Source organism: Mus caroli, unplaced genomic scaffold, assembly GCF_978045245.1.
Source record: "Mus caroli unplaced genomic scaffold, Mus_caroli_1 scaffold_3, whole genome shotgun sequence".
NCBI classification, from domain to species: Eukaryota; Metazoa; Chordata; class Mammalia; order Rodentia; family Muridae; genus Mus; species Mus caroli.
In genome coordinates this window covers 61,835,564-61,851,569 of record NW_028227258.1, presented here as the reverse complement: position 1 = coordinate 61,851,569, position 16,006 = coordinate 61,835,564, and the positions used below count along the sequence as shown (strand labels likewise).

The following is a 16,006-nucleotide window of genomic DNA, read 5'->3' as shown; positions in this document are numbered from 1 at the left end:
ACTGAGAGTTCTGTCTTTATCTGAAGCTGCTAGTGAAAGACTGACTTCCAGGCAGCTAGGATGAGGGCCTTAAATCCCACACTCACAGTGACACACCTACTCCACTAAGACCATACCTACTCCAAAAGGACCCCACCCTCTAATTGTGCCACTCCCTGGGATGAACATATATAAACTATCACAAATGTACAACCTGTTTTCTGCTTGAAAGGCTGGGAGAGGATGCAATTAATAGCCTGGTGACCTTTGTGTGGCTGAGACCACACCAGATCCTCCTAAAGGCCCTTATCATGAGCCTCTTAGTCTCTAGAATTTATATTTATGGGAGATGTCATTTGTACAAAGAGTTTCTGTGTAGCCATGCCTTAAGCCTTATTGTGCACATAGAATTGAGTTATTTATCACCAGGGGGGGGGGGTTTCACTGAATTGTGCTGTGCTTAAATGTGCCAAAGGAGATACTGCAATCAATTCCACAGAGATACATTCAACAATTCAGATCACTTAGCACCATATTCCAATACCTCAATGAAATCAGCAAATCCATGAAAATATTTAGGTCTCACTGTTTTTGTTTAAAAACCCATGTGTGCTGACATTATGTGTTTATCAATTTACAATGCTAAATTTTATTGAGTTGATACCTACATTGTTACATAGCTACCTTTTTAAATCTTAGAATTGTTATATTAATGACTACATCTTTTATACCATTGCAGGCATCTCCTTTATCTCTGCATCTTACTCTGTCTAAATTTGTTTTCCTTGCTGACTCAGGATCAGCCACATTCCCAAATGGGTATTTATAGGCTCCAATACATCTACCTGCATCATTTTTCCTTCCACTTAAACTGTGAAATCTCATCCATTTATCACCATGTAGCCAAATGGCAAGGACCTTTATACCTCTGTCCAGACAGGGAATTGCCCCCAGACTTTACCTTTATCAAGCGTTACACATCTTTCTGTTTACAGTGCTACCAGGTCTCCTGTTTTCTCTCTTAAGTAGACCATAAGTTAGGAGCATAGACAGAACTGGAGGTAAGAGGTAAAAGATTAGCCTACACATAGGATTTCTTAATTTGTATACTTAAACTACCATGCAATTTTTATATTAAAAATTATCTTCAACCAATTGTAAACATGCAGAAGGCTAAAATATACTAAAAATCATTCTTGGGACAAACACCAAGAAAAAGTAAATATGCCCCCATTTTATACAGAAAAATGATTTCACATTAATGCTCTTCCTTGAGCTGCTCTCAGTCTGTGCTACAAGCCCACACTCCAATATTTGGAGATCCAATATCAAGTATCAATATCCTTTGGTATCCTGATACTGGCAGTGGCCTTCTAAACAGAACACTCATTGGACACTGTGCTGGGTTGTTGGGACCACACTTGTTTATTGCTCAGTTCTATCTGGCACTTAGGATGACCCAGGTCTCTCAGCAAACCCAGGTTAAGTCTTGTCCTCTTCTTTATTTGGCTTGGCTCTCCTCCCTCCTTCCTGCACACTGACCCTGTATACCATTCTCAGGTTGCCCTCGCTGCATGGACTTTCTTGGCTCTCCTTTCCAAGTCCCTTCTCATGTAGTAGTCTTTCCCAGACACCTTATGCTCAGCTCCATTTTCTTCAATCATAGGTACACACTCGTGAGAGAGCGCTTCCCTATGCCTCCTTTATTCTATGACCACAGATTGCAGAATCATGAAGAAAATGCAAAGAAGGCTCACAGTCTCAGGCTGCTGACAATCATTCTGTACCTTACTTTCTCTTGAGGTGTTTTACTTTCATGACAAAAGCTAGTGATCAGGACTACCTACCTAAAGTAAGAACTACTCCTACCTAAATAGCACATTTTCCTTCTGTTTGTTTGGAATAGAAGATAGTCTGTTAATTGTTGTTTAGGAACTGTGTCCTCGAGCCAGGCATGGTGGTGCATGCCTTTAATCCCAGCACTTGGGAGGCAGAGGCAGGCAAATTTATGAGTTCGAGGCCAGCCTGGTCTACAAAGTGAGTTCCAGAACAGCCAAGGCTATACAGAGAAACAAACAAAATAACTGTTGTGATGGTTTGTATATTCTTGCACCAAGGAGTGGCACCATTTGGAGGTATGGCCTTATTGGAATAGGTGTGACCTGGTTGGAGTAGGTGCCACTGTGCCACCCTGGGTGTGGGCTTAATACTCTCACCCTAGGTGCCTGAAAGTCAGTCTTCCACTTGCAGCCTTTGAATGAAGACATAGATCTCTCAGATCTGCCTGAGTCATGACAGCCTAGATGCTGTCATGCTCCCACCTTGATGATAATGGACTGAACCTCTGAACCTGTAAGCCAGCCGCAATAAATGTTGTTTTTTATAAGACTTGCCTTGGTCATGGTGTCTGTTCATAGCAGTAAAACCTTAACTAAGACAGAAGATGGTACCAGGGACTGGGGTATTGCTATGATAGGCCTGACTATGCTTTCATTTGAAAGAATGTGGATTTTGGGACATTGGATTTGGAACAGAGTGGAATGCTTTAAATGTGGCTTAATGGGTCATCCTAGTAGGAATATGGAAGACTTTGTTGCTGGGAGTGATTTGAACTGTGTTGACCTGGCCCAAGAGATTTCAAAGGAGAAGAATTTCAGAGTGTGGCATAAAGACCGTTTTTGTAATATTTTGGTGAAGAATGTAGTTACTTTTTGCCCTTGACTGAAAAGTCTGCCTGAGACTAAGGTGAAGAGACTCAGATTAATTGCATTGACAAAGGAAGTTTCAAAAAGCCCAGCAGAGACTCTGTTCTCTGGTTAAGTCTATGAAGAGAAGTTTGAACAAGCATAGTAAGCTTAGAAAGGAAAAGTATAAAATACGTGGTTTGAGTATTAAAGGGGTACTAGTAAGTGAAATGGAGCAAAATCCTGTGTTCTAGGAGATAACAGATTAAGGGAATGGGACCTTGGGGCAAGATCCTACCCAGCTAAATTTAGATCCAGGCATGGTGGTGCACACCTTTAATCCCAAGAGACACATATATTGATCTTTTTATTCATGGTCAATCTACAGAGCAAGAACCAGGATAGCCAAGCTTAGGCAGTGAAGGATTTGGAAAACATAAAGCCAGTGATAATGTAATAGTACAAGAGGGTAATGTTCTAGTTCCTGTAAGCAGCAGAACTCATCAGCTTCAGCCATGTTGCTCTGGCTCTAGAGTTAAGAATGGAAGGAACTACTGGGACAATTGATACTGGTTAGCTGGAGCTAAGAAATTAGCAATGATTAAGAAGAGACCAGCATCACTGAATTGAAATCTGGGAATTGTTTTCTGGGAGCACAAAGAAGCTGTGTCCCAGAGATAGCCAAGGTTGTACCTTGTGCTGTGGCTGGACTTGGTAATGTGTAAGAGTCACCCAGGTGGTACTGGTTTTGAAGGCATGAAGGTGTCATGAAGAACAGCTGAGGCTTGGCACTGTGAGAGGTCATAGAAGGCCATTAGAGAAGGTGTAGCCTCAGCTGTAGTTGATGGCCCAGGACTGAAGGGGTCATGCAAAGGATTGAGGCTTGGCACCATGAAGAGAGCCTATGAGAGTCTATTGGTGAAGCCTAATTAGAGTGGAACACCCTTGTGTATTGGATATGTCAGTACCATGGGATGATCACCAAGAACAGCAGCTGTAGTGGAGTGCATCAACCTGAACTTAGAGTGCTACAGAAGGCAGAGCTGGAGAAGTGATGCCAGCTCTTAGGAGTAGCCCAAAAGATCAAGTGGAATCCCAGACACTGAAACAAGAAGCTGTAAATTGAAATTACCTTGGAGACTCAAAGATGTTAAAGATGCCAGAGCCATGGGATACATGCTGAGGAAAGCTACTAACAGGGAGTGGAACCAGCCCAGGATAAAGAAGTTTGTTGCAGTCAACAAAGATGAAAAAGGAGTGAAGATCTGAAGATCGCTTTGACATCAGCCACAGAGATGCAGAGTTTGGGGTTTGCCCAGCTGCTTTGACATCAGCAACAGAGATGCAGAGTTTGGGGTTTGCCCAGCTGGTATCATGTCTTTCTTTGGGGATTACAGTTAAGTAATTGGATGAATCTCAGAAGAGGCCTTGAACTTTGGACTTTTAATATTGTTGAGACTGCTATAGACTATGAGGATTTTAAAAGTTGGACTAAATGCATTTTGCATTATGCTATGTTTAAGTATGGCCCCCATAGACTCATGTGTTTCAACAACTCTATGGGGACCAGGGAGTGGAATGTGATGGTTTGTGTACTCTTGCACCAGGGAGTGGCATCATTTGGAGGTGTGGCCTTTTTGGAATAGGTGTGACCTGGTTGGAGTAGGTGTGTCACTGTGGGTGTGGGCTTAATACTCTCACCTTAGGTGCCTGGAAGTCAGTCTTCCACTAGCAGCATTTGAATGAAGTCTTAGAACTCTGAGCTTTGCCTTTGCCATGATAACCTGGATGCTGCCATGCTCCCACCTTGATGATAATGGACTGAACCTCTAAACCTGTAAGCTAGCCCCAACTAAATGTTGGTTTTTATAAGACTTGCCTTGGTCATGGTGTCTGTTCACAGCAGTAAGACCCTAACTAAGACAACTGTGTTTTCCTTTCTGTTACCACACATTTCCTGACTGGCCTCCTGGCCTCAGAGATATTGAAAAGGTTAAGGAGAAAACTGGAAGGAAATGAAGGGTACAATGCTACAGGATGCCTTGCAGAAATGAACTATAAAGGTAGACAATGTAAGGACTGGCATGACATCAGGATATAGGGATAATATCTTCCAGATTCTAGGCTGAGGGGAAACAAGTGTGTGATTGAACCAGGTCTCTTCCTTCTAACCTTCCAGGAACTTAGGCTTGTCATTATTGTGTACATTTTAAGGTATAAATAGGGGCTTATTAATTAGAAAATTAACTAATGATTAAACTACATGTCACAAATATATCTAGGTGTGTTTTAGAATCTTCCAGGACACTGAAATTGGGGGGGGGGGGTGGCTGAGAGTTTCTCCCTCTCTTTCTTTTCCCTTTCTAGGGCCATTTCCTAAGGACTACACAGTTTCCTTAAGATTCTGGTGAACCTGGTGTGTAAGTCTAGGTAGGCAGAAAGAAGCCAACAGAGCTGGAGCTCTGCCAGGGAGGAGCAACCCACTCTTCAGGCCTGCTGGCCCTCTTACAAGCAAGTTCAGGCTGCAAGGTTTAGTGGGACGACAGAGCTTTTTCTCGAGTCTGTCTCTGGTAAGGTAGACAACTTCCCACCACTCAGTCAGGGAGATGGACAGGAAGACTCATAACCTATGTCACACCAATTAGAGTCTTTGCTTCTTGTTTGGGGGGTGTAAAATGAGCTAATCTATGTCAATCACCCAGTTCCTGCTCACAGTAACAGGGCCCCAGACCACTGCAAAACTGACATCATGATAGGAATACCACACAGGCCATGAAACTCAGCACTCAAAGAGATCCTCCTGCCAAAATTAAGACAAAGACCTAGTTTTTGACAGTCCATACAGGTTTGTAAAGCCTCAAAATCTATTAGTGTTGCCTTTTAGGTTCTGTTGTTTTACATTTGTCTGTTTTTGTTCACTGATGTATGTCAACCTAGAACATCAATTTTGTGCTTAAACCTTACTCTGAGAAAGGCTCAGTGCTACACTGGGGTCCTGAGCACCTAGTGTATCTGGCAGTCAGATAATAAAATTGTATTTATTGGCTTAACCCCATATTTGAGTAGTCTTCTCTGGCGAGCACCACATAACACATACTTCTACATGATTAAGGCCAATCTCAGATTGCTACTTCCTCTGAGTGAACTCTATGTCAGTGTTTGATTTGTGAACTGACAAGGCCTGGGTATGGAAGGGAAATCATAGCAGTGCCCAAGAATAGAAAGATGCTGAGTCCAGTTAAGACATTACAATATTTATTGCTGTTTCTGTCTCACTTCAGAAAGCAATGGGACTTTGCCAAAGGCAGGATATGCTTTAGGACTTGAAGGGAAAAAGAAAACCAGTATTAAGTTCTAAGTGACATGAAATTGAAATTGCCAAAGTCTTTGGTCACAGCAACTGAGACTCAGCTACATGTGTCTCTGAGCAGGGGCTTCAGGAAGAAAGCTTGTGAGGCTTCTGGTGACTTGAGAAAGATACCAAGTTAGTCTCTGTGTCTACTGGAGGCAGCAGTACCTGGCTTGTGCCTCTGTACTTGCTACAGGACCTTATAACTCCCAGAGCCATGTACCTGCCCTTTTTCCATTACTGACACTTTGTGTCCAGTGTCTCCCTGTGCTGTTCCACTAGTGTCCTGATCCACTCTGAGGTTTTCTGCTTTGCTTCCTCCCAGATAACAAGTGGTTCATAGCCCAGATCTTGCTGAGCTTTCTTGTAAGAGAAGGTGAACCTGCTATTAGACAGTGTGACTAAGTGGTAGTTAAAGAGAGGTCTATACCTGTAGACTGGACTTAGCAGGAAGCTCACAGTTTCCAGCAGGAAGGCAAGTCAGTACAGTAGGGGCAGAGGAAGGCTCCAGCTGGAATCAAGGCAGAAGTCCCATTCCTTACTCAGGGTATAATTTAAATCATCATAGCTTTGGTGAGGCATGTCATCTGAGATGTAGTAGAACTGTCCTTGGATGCTTGTGGACTTCTTGGGGTCTCAAAGGCTCCTGGCAGCCAGAAAGTGTGCCCAGGCCACATTGCCCATATATACTGGGTTGGTTGTGGAGAATTTACCAGTAACACACAGAATACCTTTATGTTTGAGGGCCATAATTATTACATTAGAAATGAATGGACTTCTCTCCCCAAAAATGTACATGGGCCTTAAGGCACAAGTTATGCAAAGTGCCACCATTTTTCAGCATTCTCCCATTGGCTGCCAGCACCACCTTCTCGGCCATCTTTTTGCTGTATGGGTATGGATCAGACCATGTGCTTTCATGATTCTGTTCCTCATGGCCATTCATGACAATCTTCTTGTACGAGTTGGGCCCTGCAATATCAACTGAGCTGCAGAAGTCGAATGCTGGCACACTGGCTCAGCTACAGGCCTCCAATAGGTTCTGGGTACCTAATGACAAACAACACACTTTTAGTGTCAGTGTTGGAACATAGAACATGGAGTTCCCTTCCTGTTATTTCTATCCCATTCCCAGCACTTTTTTTTCTGTTCTTGAATCAGCACAACTATGCTTTGGGCACATAAAAATATAAATAAACAAATAAACATTTAAATAGAAAAGGTGATATATGCTATCTGGTATCTGAAACTTCCAGATGTCCATCCTTGACAGGTCTTCCTATCTTTGTCTGTGTTCTTTGATTCTAAGGAAGAACACAGCCTTTCTAACATGTTCCTTGGCAGTATAGTGTTAAGAACAAGGATTTGTTATCCATATCATTCTTTTCTATTTAATCTGCTAGAGAGCTGAAAAAACAGTATGTGGCTACTGGTGGTAATTCCTGAAAAGGCAGAACACTGTAGACACAGTGCAGACCTGCACATCCTGGAGGGAGGAAGGAATGTCCAGGGCTAGGAGTCATTACCATTATTATCATCCACTCAGTTATTGACATTAAAAGTCACTCTGTATTTGATTTCCCAGAGAAACAGATTCATTTTTTTTCAAGTTAAATATATTTGCAAGCCAAATGTGGAGTTTTGCTTGCTAGTAGGGGTTGACTGCTATCATGGTAACATATTTTCCCATTGTAATAATGTTCTAGTAAAATAATGCCCTAATCACCATCCTTGTTGCCTCACATCTCCAATTGTTGGGAGTTGCATCAAGTAAGCAATATAATTGAGTGGCAAGCTACAAACACCCAGGTCTTTTGGCACCTTCCTGCCCTTATGTGTGTTTCAGGACTGTGGATGAGAAACTAGAAAGGACATTTTTAAGGCATTCTTGGAAATTCTGAATACATTTTTCCTTGTGTAAAGAAGTCTTGGAATGACCAAATTGAATGTCAACATAAGGTACACATATGGGTTTTCTTATTTTGTCCTTGACCCCTCTGGCTTCTACAGTCTGTCCTCCCTCTCTTCAGCAGAGTTCTCTGACCCCTGACAAATGTTTGACTGTGGGTCTCTGCATGTGTTTTCATCAGTTCCGTTCCTGGATGAAGCCTCTCTAGTGATAATAGGTTTAGACATCAATCTATGACTATAGCAGAATATCACTAGACATAATTTCACTGATACACACACACACACACACACACACACACACACACACGCCTGCTGTGGTTGGTTCTCTCCTAGGTCTCTGGGCCAGCTGGACTGTGGTTTCTGGTCTTCCAGGCAGTTTCAGCGTGGCCTTTCCCTGGTGACATGGATCTGAAGCTGGAAAACCACATAATCAACAAACCTTGACTCATAGGAGCTCACTGCATCTGAGCCAACAGTTAGGGAGCTTGCAGTGGTCTAACCTAAGCTCTCTATATGTTATACTTGTATATCTTAGTGTTTTAGGGGACTTCTAACAGAGAAAGAAGGAGATGCCCCTGATATTTTTTCGTGCTTTTCTGACCCCTGTCCTTCTACTGGGTTGCTTCATCTAGTCATAATGTGGGGGTATCAGTCTAGTCTTAATTAACCTTGATATGCCATGTTTAATTGATATCCCTGTGAGGACTGACCTTCTTTGAAGGAAAACATGGAAGGAGTGGATGGGAAAGGAGGCAGTTAAGGGACTGAAAAAGGAAGCAGGAGGTGGAAAGATGGAGTAGATTCTGCAGTTGGGGTGTAATGCATAAGAGGGTAAATTTTTTTACAAAAAGGAACATATTCAGGGATGTTGAAGAGGATATAGTGGTGATAAAAAGATTGGTTCTTGGTGGAGAGAGTGAGGATATTATATAGAAATCCCTGTTTCATCCTGACTTATACTATGAAGCCATACTGCAGAAAGTCCCACCAAAAAGAAATATGGAGAAAAAAAGGGGGCATGGGGAAAATGCTTACCTCCTCCAGAGGAGAACCAGAGTGGGCTGAGAAGCTAGTGATAAAGACATGTTAGTGTTAATGACTCCTAAGATAAGAGCATGGGAGGACAAGTGCTGGATCATTCTTCCCAGCATGCTTTTGTGAGACAGCTTTGCTGCAGTATCTGCCAGGGACACCTTGCTTCATGGGGACAGGGTGGCTCTCACAGAAGTAAGCTAAGGTACACTTGGCTGTCTAATACTTGGATCTGGCCTGGAAGTGGGCAGTGGGTAGATTAAAGTGTGGGGTTTGGAATTCAGCTTCATTGGTATGAAGGATACCAGGATGGAGAGTGTAGCTTTAAATATTTATTCTCTTACTGTCTCCAGAGAACTGACCATGTTTGTTCTTGCTATCACTCTGTTTTCTCCAATGGAACTATTGAGATTAAAGGAAGGAGAGATGGCAAAGAGTTTAAGAAAACTTCCTATTCTTCCAGTGGATCTGCCTTAGATCCTTAGCATTCACATGGCTTCTAATACCACCTATAACTCAAGTTCCAGGGATCTGATGCCCTGTTCTGGTCCCATAGGCACCCATCACATCACATCACACACACACAGACATTCATGCAAAGACAAAATGAAAATAAAATGATATTTTACAGAAATATTGAGACTGAGGGCCATGCTATCAGAAAGTGTGTGAGCACAGCAAATATATCAAAGCAGGAGACCCCACTACCTCTTCTTTCATTATCATTTTCCTATGGTCTCCATATTTTCCTCAGGTACTGTACCTTTCAGATTGACATTTAGGATGGTCTTCTTGGGCACAAGACCTGTGACATCAATGACAGCAGCAGTGTGGATGACAACAGAGATGCACTGGCAGGCTCTCCTCTGGCACTGGTCATCCAGAATGTCTCCTTCCAACACTGTCACCTTGGCCTTTGTCTGCAGCTCTGTGGACACAAAGCAGGTCCGTGGGAAATTTTTTGCATGGGAAGAATATTTCCTGACACAGGTGTCAGTTATGCAGGCCTTCAAGGGCAGTCATGGTGAGAAGACAATGGGGACCTTTCTACAGAAGGAAGCATAAACACTCAAAACCCAGAATGTAGTGTTTGTAGGGAATGAGGAAGCACCAATATCCACCACATCCCTTTGTAGAAAATGCATCTGAGCAGTAAGATGCCATTTCTGCTTTATCCACAAACAGATTTATGGGAAATTCCTACATTCACTAAAGCAACTGGAGGAGTGGTGGCACAGATATGTAAGGAGGGGGAATAGGACTCAATTGATACGGAATGGGGAAATCATGTTTGAATTTGAAGGAGAAACAGGGTGATGGAGTTCTGTCTTGGGAAGCTATACTATAAATCTGAGATTACAAACTGTGAAGGCATTGGAGAAATCTGAGCAAGGAACATGCTAACAAGCTTGTGTTCTATGAACTTCCAGTGAGGAGGGTTCAGAAGAGGGAGACACAAAGGTGGACATTTCAGCCCTGCCCCTGATAGGTCTTGATACTTGGGTCTGGGCTGAGAAAAAATGAAGATTTAGCTGAATTACAGACAGGGAAATAGATCCTCTGTGAGAGAACTATCTTTCAGCATTCAGCAGCTATCAGAAGCATCCACTGATGCTGCATACATCACCCCTTAAAAGACCCATGTTGCAGACAGGAAACTGGGGCAGGAGATGCATAAGTATCTTTAGATTCAATGGAATCCATAGCATGAGACTGGTAATCACATAGTCAGAAAAATTATCTCACAAAAGGAGCATTGTGACACAGTCCCAAAAGTTCCTGGCACTGTCCTCATAGTGAAATATTTTCTAAGGTCCCTGAAGGGTTAACGAGAGGGTGTGAAGATATTGCTGCTAAGAAGCTGCACTGTCATTCCAGAGCTTGCTCCTGCCTCAGGAGCAGCAATGTCAGCAAAGAAGAATGCCAGGCTCCAGAAAGGTGTTCTCTCATTTCCTTTGTGAAGATGAATGTCAGAGGGGAATGACCTTGGAGAAAGAAGTGTCTGTGGCTCTCCCCTGACTCAGCTCGCTAAAATGCTCAGTATATGTTGTCTGACTCAGTCTCTCACTCTTTGCCCCTCTTTGTCTCTCTTTCAGTCACTGATTTCACTCTTTATTTCAGTTCCATGGGGGAGACTGTTCAATGATTTTCCTCTGATAAAATATCCAAGAAAAGGAACAAGCAACAGTACTAAGTAGAAAGGACAGAGCCTCACTGCAGACACCTCTATTCCAGCATCTTGCTAATGCTGCAGAGTATTAGAAAAATATATACTGGTATCACAATACAGGAAGAACACAATTGTGAGATTACCAGATGGGAAGAAAGACACAGTCTGGAGCTCCAGCAGTTGGGCTTGTGGCCATCATCTCTAGATCAGACAAAAGCCAGACTCTAGCCCCACAACTATGATATATTTTATGCTGTGTGGTCGTGAATTTTCCCGATGTGCTTAAGTTCCAAGTGCACATCCATATTTTCTAGACAAGATCCCTTCCAATGCTCAGTCAGTACTCCCAACAGTTACACAAACAGAGACACTGGCTCACTTCCTGGAGAATTCCTCCTTGGTTTCTGGTCTGAAGACTTTGTCCAGAGCTCTGACCTCCTGCAGTTCTTTCTCCTGAACTAACATCCTGATGATCCTCTGGCCTAGGAACCCTCCTTCTCCTGTCAACAGGCAGCTCCATCCAGGCATGTTAAGCACAGGAAACAGATGACAGTGAGAGCAGGTGTGATGTAGGGTGACCCTGAGGAGAGCTTTAAAAAAAAAAGGCCCAATAAAAATAGTTTTCTGGTAATCCATTGTACTCAATCTATCCAATTTTGCTAGCACACTGTGAACACAGCAGCATCAACATGAGCTAAAATAAAATAAAATCTAACCTGTTAAGTTGTTAAAAGTCAGATGGGATAGTCTGGATGCTGATCTCCTCAGCCCTCACATCAGGACTAGAGTTTTAATCTCTGGTCTTCTGACTCATCAAATCTTGACAAATGCTTGCTTGGTGGTCATTATTTACTCTTTTCTCGGGTCCCTCCTTCCTAGTGATTGGTAAACATTATGTCCTTTTTCATGGCACAAGAATAAAAGTCAGCTTTAAGGTCACATTCCTATAAAGACTGTTTTGTTTGGACATGTGTACTTCTTACACTATTACTGTCAATGTATAATGGAGCAGTAGATACAAAATACTAAAGAGTTAGAAAAATGTGAGGGGTATGGTGATGCCTGCTCATAATCCCAGCCCTCAGAAGGCAGAATCAGATGAGTTCATGACCAGCCTGGTCTACATAGTGAGTTCCTGAATGGCCGGCACTATATATTGTGACCTTGTCTCAAAAACTAAAAAAAAAGAAAAAAAAAAAGAATTGGAAGAACTTTACAAGATTGAATCTAAAAATAATTATATGAAAATTTTACCAGACTTTGAATTTATTCTATGAAAATCTACAATTTATATCAGTATTTATTGAGCTTTTAAAACTATGATCTTTTTATTATTAAAAATAATTTTTAATTTGTATGCTAAAATTTTCTTTAATGTACTTTAACAAGAAATGAAATCACACAAATAGTTATACATTTATAGACTTTATTAGAAAGTACAAGTGCAGACCTGCTTTCCCAGAGGCCCAACGTTACTACTTGAGAACCATCCCATGTAAGATAACCAGCCTTAACACTGTTAACAATGCTCTGCTAAGCTTATACACAGAAACCTGGTATAACTGTCTCCTGAGAGGCTTCATCCAGCATAGGTTGGGAACAGATGCAGAGACCCAGAGCCAAACATCAGCAGGTGCTCATGGAGTCATGTGGAAAAGTTAGGGAAGGATATCAGGATACAAAAGGGTCAAGGACACTATGAGAAGATGCAAGGGATCAACTAACCTGGGCCCATAGGGGCTCACAAAAACTGAACCACCAACCAAAGAGCATTCAGGGGCTGGAGCTAGGCACTCTACCCATTTATAGCAGATGTGCAACTTAGTCTTCATGTGGGTCCTCTAACAAGTGGAGCCAGGGCTATCTCTGACTCTGTTGCCTGCCATTGGATCCCCTTCCCCTACCTGGACTGACTGGTTAGGTCTCAGTGGGAGAGGAGATGCTTATTCCTGATGAGACTTGATGTTCCAGGGTGGGATGGTACCCAAGGGAGCAGAGGCTTCTCCTTCTCCGAGAGGAAGGAAACTGGCAGGTGGGATAGGAATTTGCAAAGGCAAGACTGGGAAGAGAGGAGGGATGACACTGCCATTGGGATGAATTGTGAATAAAAATATGAAGACACTCAGCCAGGAGTAAGGGCTCTTAGCTTCTCCCCCTTCCAAGCTGGAATGTTAAGTGACTTAATCTTGGGTAGGTTTTGTGGAGGCAACACCAGTTGATATGATGTCATGTGTGCAGATGTCCTGTCCTTTCCAGCAGACACTTTGGCTTGGTTCTTACTAACCTTGGACTCTTAGAATCTTTCCGTGACCTCTTCCACAGTGTTCTTTGAGGCATGCGAAAATGGCCTCTGTACCAGCTCTGCCTCTAGATTCCTTCACTGTTAGAGTTCCTCTCTTGACTTCCTTTGGTGATAAACAGGGATGAGGAAGTACAAGCCAATAAACTCTTTCTACCCAACTTGCTTTTGATCATAGTGTTCCATCTCAACAATGGACCCTAAGGCACTATGTCCTTCCTATAGATGTCCCACTTAGAGCTGAAGACTCCACAGATTCTTTTTTTTTTTTTTTTGATTTTTAATATTTTTATTACATATTTTCCTCAATTACATTTCCAATGCTATCCCAAAAGTCCCCCATAGCGCCCCCCACTTCCCTACCCACCCATTCCCATTCTTTTGGCCCTGGCATTCCCCTATATTGGGGCATATAAAGTTTGCAAGTCCAATGGGCCTCTCTTTCCATTGATGGCCGACTAGGCCATCTTTCGATACATATGCAGCTAGAGACAAGAGCTCCAGGGTTCTGGTTAGTACATCATGTTGTTCCAACAATAGGGTTGCAGATCCCTTTAGCTCCTTGGGTACTTTCTCTAGCTTCTCCATTGGGAGCCCTGTGATACATCCAATAGCTGACTGTGAACATCCACTCCTGTGTTTGCTAGGCCCCGGCATCGTCTCACAAGAGACAGCTATATTTGGGTCCTTTCAGCAAAATCTTGCTAGTGTATGCAATGGTGTCAGCGTTTAGAAGCTGATTATGGGATGGATCCCTGGATACAGCAGTCTCTAAATGGTCCATCCTTTCATCACAGCTACGAACTTTGTCTCTGTAACTCCTTCCATGGGTGTTTTGTTCCCAATTCTAAGAAGGTGCACAGTGTCCACACTTTGGTCTTCATTCTTCTTGAGTTTCATGCGTTTAGCAAATTGTATCTTATATCTTGGATATCCTAAGTTTTGGGCTAATATCCACTTATCAGTGAATACATATTGTGTGAGTTCTTTTGTGATTGTGTTACTTCACTCAAGATGATGCCCTCCAGGTCCATCCATTTGGCTAGGAATTTCATAAATTCATTCTTTTTAATAGCTGAGTAGTACTCCATTGTGTAAATGTACCATAATTTCTGTATCCATTCCTTTGTTGAGGGACATCTGGGTTCTTTCCAGCTTCTGGCTATTATAAATAGGGCTGCTATGAACATAGTGGAGCATGTGTCCTTCTTACCGGTTGGGACATCTTCTGGATATATGCCCAGGAGAGGTATTGCAGGATCCTCCGGTAGTACTATGTCCAATTTTCTGAGGAACCGCCAGACTGATTTCCAGAGTGGTTGTACAAGCTTGCAATCCCACCAACAATGGAGGAGTGTTCCTCTTTCTCCACATCCTCGCCAGCATCTGCTGTCACCTGAATTTTTGATCTTAGCCATTCTGAGTGGTGTGAGGTGGAATCTCAGGGTTGTTTTGATTTGCATTTCCCTGATGATTAAGGATGTTGAACATTTTTTCAGGTGTTTCTCTGCCATTCGGTATTCCTCAGGTGAGAATTCTTTGTTCAGTTCTGAGCCCCATTTTTTAATGGGGTTAGACTCCACAGATTCTTATCTTCGTCACTTTGGCCAGTTGTGAATTCCTATTTTGTTGTCCACTACACAAAGAACCTTCTCCAAAGAGTAATGATGGTTTTACTTTTTCATGGTTATAGAGATATGTCAAAACCTCTCAGAAGATAGAGATATCATGCTCCTGTCATCAAGCACTTCATGGCCTCCTCAATATTGTCTGAGTTCGATGACTGTATATAGGATGGAATCCAGGTGGTGGAGTCTATGAATGGACTTTCCTTCAGTCTATGCTCCACATTTTGTCTCCATATATCCTCCTGTGAGAATTTTGTTCCCCCTTCTAAGAAAGACTGAAGCATCCACACTTTGGTCTTCCTTTTTCTTGAGCTTCATGTGATCTGTGAATTCTATCTTGGGTATTCTGAGCTTTTGGGCTAATATACACTTACCAGTATGTTCTTTTGTGATTGGGTTTCCTCACTCAGGGTGTTATTTTCTAATACCACCCATTTACCTAAGATGTTCATGACGTCATTGTTTTTAATAGCTATGTAGTACACCATTGTGTAAATGTACCACATCTTTTGTATCAATTTTTCTGTTGAAGCACATTTGGGTTCTTTCCACCCACTGGTTATTATAAATAAGTCTGCTATGAAAATAGTAGGGCAAGTGTCCTTGTTATATGTTGGAGCATCTTTTGGGTATATGCTCATGAGTTACCACTGAGTCCTCAGGTAGTACTATGTCCAATTTTCTGAGGAAATGCCAAAATGATTTCCAGAGTGGTTGTACCAGCTTGCAATCCCACAAATAATGGAGGTGTGTTCCTCTTTCTCCAAATCCTTGCCAACATCTACTGTCACCTGAGTTTTTGACCTTAGCCATTCTGACTGGTGTGAGGTAGAACCTCAGGGTTGTTTTGCTGGGCATTTTCCTAATGAGTAAGGATGTTGAACATATCTTTAGGTGCTTCTCAGTCATTCGGTATTCCTCAGTTGAGTATTTTTCGTTTAGCTCTGTTCCCCA

At 42.4% G+C, this 16,006-nt stretch overlaps 1 pseudogene; it reads right to left on the bottom strand.

Annotated features, from left to right (window-relative positions):
* Window positions 1–6,185: 6,185 nt before the first annotated feature.
* Window positions 6,186–11,653, bottom strand: LOC110291459 (3 beta-hydroxysteroid dehydrogenase/Delta 5-->4-isomerase type 1-like; annotated as a pseudogene).
* Between the last annotated feature and the right edge of the window lie 4,353 nt (window positions 11,654–16,006).